This window comes from Hemiscyllium ocellatum, chromosome 1 (assembly GCF_020745735.1).
Source record: "Hemiscyllium ocellatum isolate sHemOce1 chromosome 1, sHemOce1.pat.X.cur, whole genome shotgun sequence".
Lineage (NCBI taxonomy): Eukaryota > Metazoa > Chordata > Chondrichthyes > Orectolobiformes > Hemiscylliidae > Hemiscyllium > Hemiscyllium ocellatum.
Window position 1 is genome coordinate 3,058,884 of NC_083401.1, and position 11,326 is coordinate 3,070,209.

The window sequence follows — 11,326 nt, forward strand, 5'->3', positions numbered from 1 at the left end:
CGAAACTGCCTGTGCAGCTGGACTACCAAGGTCAGATCAATACAATGGCAGCCTTTACTCGGAGACCTTGTTTACGAGACAGACCGTCTCGTGGATACCTGCCAAGGCCGAGGCCTGTTCACAGGAGGCCTTTGTCTGTGAGAGATCACGTGTGTGAGTGATTACGTAGCGTTAGCTTAGCAAACAATATATCAAGCAGGGGTTTTTGGAAAGATTTGAGAACGCGCCTTCTCCAGTGAGCAGTAAATATCTCACTGTATTGCGTACGTCTCTCTCTCTCAGTAAAAGCTTATATTTTGAATCAGATCCAGTGTCTCTCTCCTTCAAACGAACACGGGGACGGTAGCTCCATCCTAACAATTCTCAGCTTGTTACCTCGGATCATCTATCCTACTTTTCTTTATAGCTTTTTGTGGATGTCCATTGACATTTAATCCTTTCCCAATTTTCTAGTTTCCCATTGGTCTTTACCACCTCATTACATCTTTTCTTTCATCAAACACTTCACAGTACAGCACAGTACAGGCTCTTTAACCCTTGATGTTGTGCTGAACTTTAATCCTACGCTAAGATCAAGCCCATACCATACACTTCATTATCATCCCTATGCCTATCCAAGAGTCCCTTAAACGTCCGGAATATAACTGACTCTATTACCACTGCAGGCAGCGCATTCCACATACAAACCACTCTGTGTAAAGAACCTACCTCTGACATCTCCCCTAAACCTTCCTCCAATCACTTTAAAATTATATCCCCTTGTGATAGACATGTCCACTCTGGGAAAAGGTCTCTCGCTATCCACACTGCCTTTGACTCTCTTCATCATGTCCACCTCTGTAAAGTCACCTTCATCCTTCTTCACTCCGAAGAAAAGTCCCGAGCACTGTCAACCTCTCAATGAGGCATACCCTCCAGTCCAGGCAGCATCCTGGGAAATCTCAAAAACTTCCACATCTTGTCTATAAGGCTGCCAATAGCCTGCCTGCCTCTTCGTAGGATATGTGGAACAGTCCATCTTCCGCAACTACACTGGCACCACCCCCCACCTTTTCCTCCGCTACATCGATGACTGTATCGGCGCTGCCTCGTGCTCCCACGAGGAGGTTGAACAGTTCATCAACTTTACTAACACCTTCCATCCCGACCTGAAATTCACCTGGACTGTCTCAGACTCCTCCCTCCCCTTCCTAGACCTTTCCATTTCTATCTCGGGCGACCGACTCAACACAGACATCTATTATAAACCGACTGACTCCCACAGCTACCTGGACTACACCTCCTCCCACCCTGCCCCCTGTAAAAACGCCATCCCATATTCCCAATTCCTTCGTCTCCGCCGCATCTGCTCCCAGGAGGACCAATTCCAACACCGCACAACCCAGATGGCCTCCTTCTTCAAGGACCGCAGATTCCCCCCAGACGTGATCGACGATGCCCTCCACCGCATCTCCTCCACTTCCCGCTCCTCCGCCCTTGAGCCCCGCTCCTCCAACCGCCACCAAGACAGAACCCCACTGGTTCTCACCTACCACCCCACCAACCTGCGCATACAACGTATTATCCGCCGCCATTTCCGCCACCTCCAAACGGACCCCACCACCAAGGATATATTTCCCTCCCCTCCCCTATCAGCGTTCCGCAAGGACCACTCCCTTCGTGACTCCCTTGTCAGATCCACACCCCCCACCAACCCAACCTCCACCCCCGGCACCTTCCCCTGCAACCGCAGGAAATGTAAAACTTGCGCCCACACCTCCACACTCACTTCCCTCCAAGGCCCCAAGGGATCCTTCCATATCCGCCACAAGTTCACCTGTACCTCCACACACATCATCTATTGCATCCGCTGCACCCGATGTGGCCTCCTCTATATTGGTGAGACAGGCCGCTTACTTGCGGAACGCTTCAGAGAACACCTCTGGGCCGCCCGAACCAACCAACCCAATCACCCCGTGGCTCAACACTTTAACTCCCCCTCCCACTCCACCGAGGACATGCAGGTCCTTGGACTCCTCCACCGGCAGAACACAACTACACGACGGCTGGAGGAGGAGCGCCTCATCTTCCGCCTGGGAACCCTCCAACCACAAGGTATGAATTCAGATTTCTCCAGCTTCCTCATTTCCCCTCCCCCCACCTTGTCTCAGTCGGTTCCCTCAACTCAGCACCGCCCTCCTAACCTGCAATCCTCTTCCTGACCTCTCCGCCCCCACCCCACTCCGGCCTATCACCCTCACCTTGACCTCCTTCCACCTATCCCACCTCCATCGCCCCTCCCCCTAGTCCCTCCTCCCTACCTTTTATCTCAGCCGGCTTGGCTCTCTCTCTCTTATTCCTGATGAAGGGCTTATGCTCGAAACGTCGAATTCTCTATTCCTGAGATGCTGCCTAACCTGCTGTGCTTTGACCAGCAACACATTTGCAGCTGTGATCTCCAGCATCTGCAGACCTCATTTTTTACTATGCCAATAGCTGAACACAATATGCCGAGTCAGTGTAACCAGGGCTCCATCGAGCTACACCACAACTACATGGCTCTTCAACTCAAACCCTCTGCTAATGAAAGCCAACACACCATACACCTTCTGAACATCCCGATCAACTTGGGGTGGCAACTTTCAGGGATCTATGGACATGAACCCTCAGATCCCTCTGTTCCTCCACACTGCCAAGAATCCTGCCTTTAGCCCTGTATCCTGCATTCAAATTCGGTTTTCCAAAATGAATGACATCACACTGTTCCAGATTAAACTATATCTGCCACTTCTCAGCCCAGCTCTGCATCTCACCGACATCCGTCTGGAACCAACAACATCCTTCTACACTATCCACAGCTCTGCCTACCATTGTGTCATCTGCAAAATTACTAACCCATCCTTCTACGCCCAGATCCGGGTCATTGATAACAATCACAAACAACAGTTGCCCCAAAACAGATCCTTGCGGTCCCTCACTAGTAACTGAACTCCAGGATAAACATGTCCCATCAAACAACAGTTGAGAAACTTTCTGACCCAAACTGCGAAATCAACTTCAATCCCGAAACACCTTAATTTGTGCAAAAGCCTACCATGTGGAACCATATCAAACGCCTTATTGAAGACCATATACTTCACAACGAGTGGTTCAACACCTGAGCTATCTCGAGAACAGAATTTAAAAGACGTTCTAGGATTTACATATCAAAGAACAGAAACCAGCACATGTCATGATAAAAAGGTGAAAGTTTTTCTCTAAGAATGTTTATTGAATCACATCTCCATGACACGGGACTCCTTTGGCTATAAATTCTGGGACCATGGTCTGAACTTCCCCAAGTGCCTGATGAAGGAGCAGCGATCTGAAAGCCAGAGCTGCCAATTAAACCTGTTGGACTATAACCTGGTGTTGTGTGAGTTGTAATTTTGTACACCCCAGTCCAACACCGGCTACTCCAAGTAAGGAGGAGACAATGCTTCTTACCTTCACTGAGGGCCAATGGAATCCTGGGATATGAGACAAGTGTCAGCACCAAGTGTAGCCAAATTAGCCAACTCTAGTGAACATTGTACAGCAAATCACATTCACGCAATGCGTATGAAATGACAGAGTTCGTTGGAGAAGATTACTGACCTGTTGTCTCTTCAGTAGTTGTCGGAGCCTCTGTTGTGGGAATTGTAGTAGTGGGTGTTGTGGCAACTGTTGGAAAGGAACAAACAGAAACAACCTCAATGAATGGAGTACTCTGGAATTCCATCCTGTACAACCCCACTGCTCACTGAGCTCCAGGCTACACAACCCCACTGCTCACTCAGCTCCAGGCTACACAACCCCACTGCTCACTCAGCTCCAGGCTACACAACCCCACTGCTCACTCAGCTCCAGGCTACACAACCCCACTGCTCACTCAGCTCCAGGCTACACAACCCCACTGCTCACTCAGCTCCAGGCTACACAACCCCACTGCTCACTCAGCTCCAGGCTACACAACCCCACTGCTCACTCAGCTCCAGGCTACACAACCCCACTGCTCATTGAGCTCCAGGCTACACAACCGCACTGCTCACTGAGCTCCAGGCTACACAACCGCACTGCTCACTGAGCTCCAGGCTACACAATCCCACTGCTGACTGAGCTCCACGGTAAACAACCCCACTGCTCACTGAGCTCCAGGCTACACAACCCCACTGCTCACTGATACCTTTACATTCTTCAAATGCCTTGGGAATGTCTTTCCAAAACCTACCATTTGCTTCCTTTTCCTTTCCCAGCCACATGTCAGATGTGCACTTCCCGTTGAACAGACTCCCCAATCTAATTTCTCCAATCTGGGCCTGATGTTGTTGTGATTATCCTTCCTCCAATTTCACACTGTCACCTGAGGATCAGTCTTATCCTGATCTGTCCCTGAAAACAATGACTGCAGGTGCTAGAAACCAGAGTCTAGATCAGTGTGGTGCTGGAAAAGCACAGCCTGATGAAGGGCTTTTGCCTGAAATGTCGATTTTCCTGCTCCTCAAATGTTGCCTGACCTGCTGTGTTTATCCTGATCTCTACCTACTTCAGCACGTCCGGTATTCTGATCATCCTTGCCAACCTTCTGCCCCCCTGAGACCCCCCTCACTGTGCCAGACTGATTCTCCAATCCAAGATCTAGGGCCCAAGAGAAACCAAAAGAACTGCAGATCCTCAAAATTCAGAAACCAAACCAGAAGTTGCTCGAAAGGTTGTTCAAGCACCATTCGACCTGAAATGTTAACTCTGATTTCTCTCCATCGATGCTGCCAGACCTGTTGAGCTTTTCCAGCAGTTTCTGGTTGTGTGTCCAGTTCAGCCCCTTCCCCAGTTGGACTATCTCCATATTGATTCAAGAAACCCTCCTGGATTCATTGAAACAATTCTGCCTTGTCGAAGTACCTGGCACTAAGGGGGTCCCTGTCAACATTGGGGAGGTTCACACCACTCCCTACAACAACCTGATTGTTTTAATATCTTCCCATGATGTGTTCATAGATCTGATGCTCTCTCTCTCTCTCTCTCTCTCTCTCTTCCCCCCCCCCCACCCCCCACCATTAGTCATTGGGAAGCCTATAGTATGAGAAATGTGGTGCTGGAAAAACACAGTCAGCCAGGCAGCATCCAAGGAGCAGGAGAATCGATGTTTCGGGCATAAGCTTATATCCAAAACGTCGATTCTCCTGCACCTCGGATGCTGCCATGCCTGCTGTGTGGTTCCAGCACCACATTTTTCAACTCTGGTACTCCAGCATCTGCAGTCCTCACTTTCTCCAAGCCCATCACAGTGACTGCACCTTTGTTGTCCCTAATCCACCCCGTTTGGCCTTGCTGGGTAAACCCCTCCTCCCTTAGTATGGCTGTGACATTCTCCTTAATCAGTCATGTAATTCCCCACCCCTTTTACACCCCTCTGTACCTCACTTCAAACATCTAAACCCTGGAACACTGAGGTGCCAAGTTTCTGTAATAGCCACTGCATTGTAATCCCATCTACTCATCCAGGCTCTCGGCTTCTCTGTTTTACCTGTTATAAAATAAATCCACCTCAGACCGCCAGACCTATTGTGTTCATTAGCCTGGCCCTGCCTGGCCCTCCCATTAGACCTACTTGAGTTAACTCCATGTGCTGAGCTATTGGTCAGATTCCCACCCCCTGACTTACTGGTTTAAACCTTCCCGAGTCACAAAGCCAAACTGCTCTGCCAGGATATTGGTGTCACACTACATATGGTCCCCAACTCAAAATCATCAATGTAAGTTGTAACCAATTGTGGTCCCAACATTGATCCCGGAGGCATGTGATTCGTCACTGATCACCAACCAGAAAAGCACTCATTTATTGCCACTCTTTGCTTCCCATTCGTTAACCAATCCTGTATCCATACGAATACATTACCCACAACGCAGTGCACCTTCACCTTATACAGCAGCCTTTGAGCAACAGCTTGTCAAATGTCTTTTGGAAATCCAGATACACCATATCTACTGTTGTTCACTGCACTCGTAATGTCTTCATAGAGTTCCAGGAGATTAGTTTAGCACGACCTGCCCTTTATGAACCCATGCTGTATGTCTGCCCAACAGGACAAGAATGTGTAAATATATGGCTGACTATTAAATAGATGGCTAGCTGTGAGCCTGGATCTAATCGGCGTTTGGAGGTCACGTGATGCTCCGTTGCGTGGGTGGGAGCTCTCGTGGTCTGCCGTTTCGCACCCCGGATGTGTGCGAGTCTGCCGTTTCGCGCCCCGGAAGTGTGCCGGGAGATCACGTGATCGGCCGTTTCGCGCCCCGGAAGTGTGCGAGTTTGCCGTTTCGCGCCCCGGAAGTGTGCGAGTTTGCCGTTTCGCACCCAAAAGGAGGCCGCGTGGTGCTCCTTTTCAGGGACAAAGGAGGGTCACGTGGGATCGGACATCCGGGAATGCGAGGAGGCGCATTCAACAGCCAATTAGAAGACAATCTCACTTGAGTGATGGTATGATGTTTTGTATGGTATAAAAGACTGGGTCAAGGGCAGGAATACGTCTTTGTTCTTTGTGAACTGACTTACTTAGTAGTTTGTCAGGGAGAGAAAGGTTTAGACCCAGAGCTCTGTATACTTTATCCACTTACTGCTAGAATAAAACTAAAAGTGTAAGATTGACTATCTTCTCCTACTGCTTTATTTAAAGAGCACGCAGGACTGGGCTCACACTGAGAAGAAAGGAAGTTGGTAGATTGAGCCTAAGTCCAACAGATGCCAAAGGGAAGAGGAGCGAGCAAACATAGCAGGGGACTCACTCCCCTACAGCAGCTAGTACACAGGAGACTGCAGCAGCAACTGCCTGTCCCGAACACCTCCCCACCCAACCCGGGGAGGCGGCAGGCTCACAGGAATCGGCTGTGGCGATGGAGGGACTTACCTTGAAAGTTGGCGCTGCGATTGAGGAGATCCGTGCCCACGTCCAACCTATCACATCCATGCTGCAGAAGTATCAGCAGGAGATCCAGGGCCTCGGGGAGAGACTGGAGGAGGTGGAGGGTCAAACTAAGGCCCCTAAGCCTCAATGGAGGCCACATCCAGTCGGATCCAGGTGCTGGAGCGAGGTTAAATCTCTGAACTGTCAGGCTCCCTGAAGGTGAGGAAGGTGAGCAGCCTGTCAGCTTCTTTCAAAGTGCCAAAGTTTTTGGGCCTTTACATGGAGTCCAGCAGGCTGCAGATTGAAAGGGTTTATCGGGTTACAGTGCACAGGTCAGGCCCAGTGCAGCACCCCAGCCCGGTCCTAGTGCACTTCCACTCATGTAAGGACCAGCAATACAAGCCTCCAGATTACTGGGAAAAGATCTGCAGGCACTGATGTACAAAGGGTCAAAAACCATGTTTTTCCAGGATTTCTCAGCAGCTTTAATTCGAAAGAGGAAGTCCTTCGATGAAGTTAAAAAGAAGTTGAGGAGCCTGGACATCCAGTACTCTATGAGGTACCCCGCGGATTTCAGCCACGAGGATTCCATTTATACATTTGACTCAGCGGATAAAGCGAAACATTTTGTAGACTCTTTAAAATGGACAGACTGGCCTGAAGAATATGGTTAATGTTCGTCCTCTTTTCCTTTTTTCCCTATGTTTTCCTTTCCCTTTTTAATTCCTTTCTTTCTCCCTAACATTTTTTTTGGAAAGGGGGAAAAATAAAACTTGGAATAAGTTGTTCCTATTATTTTTGTTATATAACTGGGTGTTATAATGGGAAGTTGAGTGGATGTTCGTTGTTGTCTCTCCTTTTTTTGTTTCTCCTGTTTCTCTTTTAGTCACAAGTAGGGGTGACATGAAGCCAGGGATATTTGGAATGCTCATCCTGACTTTATCTTTTTTTCTATTGATTTAAGGATCATCTCGTTTTTTTTTCCCTGGCCTAAAGTTGGGACTTGAAGCAGCTGTGAAGGAGGGGATGGATAGGGAGAGTGCCCCCTATGGACGGGTGGAAGAGTCTTCCATTCAAGGTTTTATAGTTAGTTTTCTTTGCAGTTTTTTTGGTAGTAATAGTTGTTTGTAGTTATGATAGAGTAGTTTTTGTATATATAGTTCTTCGACTCTAAGTTTTCGTTAACTTGTACTCGGTGCTTTGTAAGCAGGGCTCCCCCTCTCAGGAATTCAAGGATGTCTGAAAGGGGATATGGTGCACTTGGAACATCAAGGGAAGTAATTCGCCTGTTCAGCAGAAAAAAAGTGCTTCCTAGCCTTAAGAGGGAAAGGGTGGATATCACTTTGTTGCAGGAAACCTATCTTGATGAGGGGGAACACCTGAACTTACAACGGGGCGTTATGACCAAGTATTCTTTTCATCCTTTACTACTAAAAGCAGGGGAGTGGCAGTACTTATCCAGAAAAATCTTCCATTCACATTATCAGAGCAGGTGAAAGATGAGCAGGGACAGCTTGTGATACTTAAAGCCCTGATACATGGGGAGGAATCTGGCACATCCCTTCAAATGTTTGATTAGTGCTTTCTCTAAGCTGAGTGCCTTTGGAACACGGCACATTATTATAGGGGGGATTTTAATTGTCTTTTAGATCTGACAGTGGATAGGATGCCTAATGGGCCCCCAACTATTTCTTCACAGGCCAAGCAGGTGGTTGACTTATGCGAGGAGTTGGGGCTGGTGGATATTTGGAGATGTCTTCACCCTACCAGCAGGGACTTCACCTTTTTTTCAAACCCACATAAATGTCACATGAGGATTCACCTCTTTCTGGCTCCACGGGATCTTGTGGATTCGATTATAGGTTGTAAAATTGGGAATATAGCTGTCTCCAATCATGTGGCGGTATATTTGGAGGTTAAGGCCAAGAGTGAGGGGCTAGGTTTTGGCACTGGCGTTTGGACCATTTTCTCATTAATGATTCCAAACTTGTGGAATACGTTTTGAAGGAGTTTCAGGAATTCTTGACTATCAACTCAGGCACGGCTTGTAGTCCGTCTATGCTATGGGAGACTGCTCAGGCCTTTGCTCGGGGATTAGCTATTTCCTATTTATCTAGCCAGAAACGACAAGGAGGAACAGCAGCGTCTACCTGAGACGTGGGTGAAAGCTGCCGAGGTGGCACATTTTGTGCAGCCTTCACTGACTAAGCTCCTGCAGGTTACGACTCTCAGGGTTGCCTTGAATTCAATAATGACACAAAACGCAAAGAAGGAACTTGCTTTTGCTAGACAAAGGCTGTGTAAGTATAGGGTTAGGCCAGGGAAGTATTTAGCATACCTGACTAGGAAAACGCGTGCTCGCCAATCCAATACTGCAATCAGAGACACAGCCGGGGTCCTTACAAACGATGCTAAAATGATTAATGAATCTTTTCAGAGCTTTTACTCTGAATTGTGTTGGTCTGAATGTTGGGAGCACAGGAGGGCTAAAATAGAAGCCTTTTTTTTTTAAAAAAGAACCTGGACCTCCCAGGGGTAACCTTGGAACAGGCCTCTCTCCTTAATGCCCCCATGAGAGTTCAGGAAATACAGGAGGCAGTTAGGCAACTTCAGAGTGGGAAAGCGCCTGGCCCTGATGGTCTCCCGGGTGAGTTTTATAAGGAGTTGATAGGGATTCTGTCAGGGCTGATGTTGGATTTGTACAATCACTCCTATATGCATGAGTGCCTACCACCATCGTTGAGAGAAGCTAATATTTCCTTAATTCTTAAGAAAGGGAAGGTTCCTGAGGACTGTGCCTCATACAGGCCCATCTCTCTATTAAATTTAGATTTCAAGATTCTGTCTAAGATCCTGGCATTGGGATTGGAATAAAGTGTTGCCCCATATTGTTAAAGAGGACCAGACAGGCTTTATAAGGGGCCATAGGTCCTCTAATAATATTAGAAGGTTGCTGAATGTGGTCCAAGTTTGTCAGCAATGATCGATTCAGGGGTTGGTGATCTCCTTAGATGCAGAGAAAGCATTTGACCGGGTGGAATGGCCGTATCCTTTTTATGTCTTAGAACAGTTTGGGTTGGGTGGGGTCTTTGCTAGGTGGGTGGAGGGTTTTATATCACCACCCTCTGGCCACGGTCATCACCAATACGGCGAAATCTGGGAATTTTACGATTGGTCGGGGTAGTCAGCAAGGCTGGCCCCCTCTCACTGCTGTTGTTTACGTTGGTGATAGAGCCGCTAGCAAAGGCCATTCATCAGAACGTTCACATAACCACCCCGGAAGTGGGATCGAGGGCACACAAGATTTCACTGAACGCGGATGATCTCCTTCTATTTTTATCGAACCCGATGACTTCCGTAACCCATTTGACATAATGTATCAATTCATCTGGGGCTATTTCAGGATACAAGATTAACTTTGCAAAATCCGAGGCTATGCCTTTGGGGAGCCTTAAGGATGTGCCTGAAGTTGAAGGTGGCTCTAAGTTCCCTTTTAGATGGTCACGGGCAGGGTTCTGGTACCTAAGCATTTTTATTATCCCCCAGTTTGATCTGTTATTTCAGACTAATTTTGCTCACTTGCTCAACAATATTAGGCAGGATCTCCAGAGATGGGAGGTTCTTCCAATTTCATGGCTGGGCCGAATCTCTCTCATTAAGGTGAATATTCTTCCTCGTTTCCTTTACCCCATGTGTATGCTTCCTATAATGTTTCCCAGGGCAATGCTGCAGAAGCTTATGGGGTGGTTTGGTTCCTTTGTCTGGCATCGTGGGCAGCCCCTCATCAAACTTACTACATTGCAGTTACCTCAAGGAGGGAGAGGAGTTGATTTCCCAGACATCGGGGGGTATCAATTGAGTTCCCTGGGGACCTTTATCTGGGAGGAGAAAGTGAGGACTGTAGATGTTGGAGATCAGAGCTGAAAATGTGTTGCTGGAAAAGCACAGCAGGTACCCTTCCACTGACACCCTCCTTCGACTGACTGAACTGGTCCTCACCCTGAGCAACTTCTCTTTCCAATCCTCCCACTTCCTCCAAACCAAAGGAGTTGCCATGGGCACCCGCATGGGCCCCAGCTATGCCTGTCTCTTCGTAGGATATGTGCAACAGTCCATCTTCCGCAGCTACACTGGCCCCACCCCCCACCTTTTCCTCCGCTACATCGATGACTGTATCGGCGCTGCCTCGTGCTCCCACGAGGAGGTTGAACAGTTCATCCACTTTACCAACACCTTCCACCCCGACCTCAAATTTACCTGGACTGTCTCAGACTCCTCCCTCCCCTTTCTAGACCTTTCCATTTCTATCTCGGGCGACCGAATCAACACAGACATCTACTATAAACCGACCGACTCCCACAGCTACCTAGACTATACCTCCTCCCACCCTGTCCCCTGTAAAAACACCATCCCATATTCCCAATTCC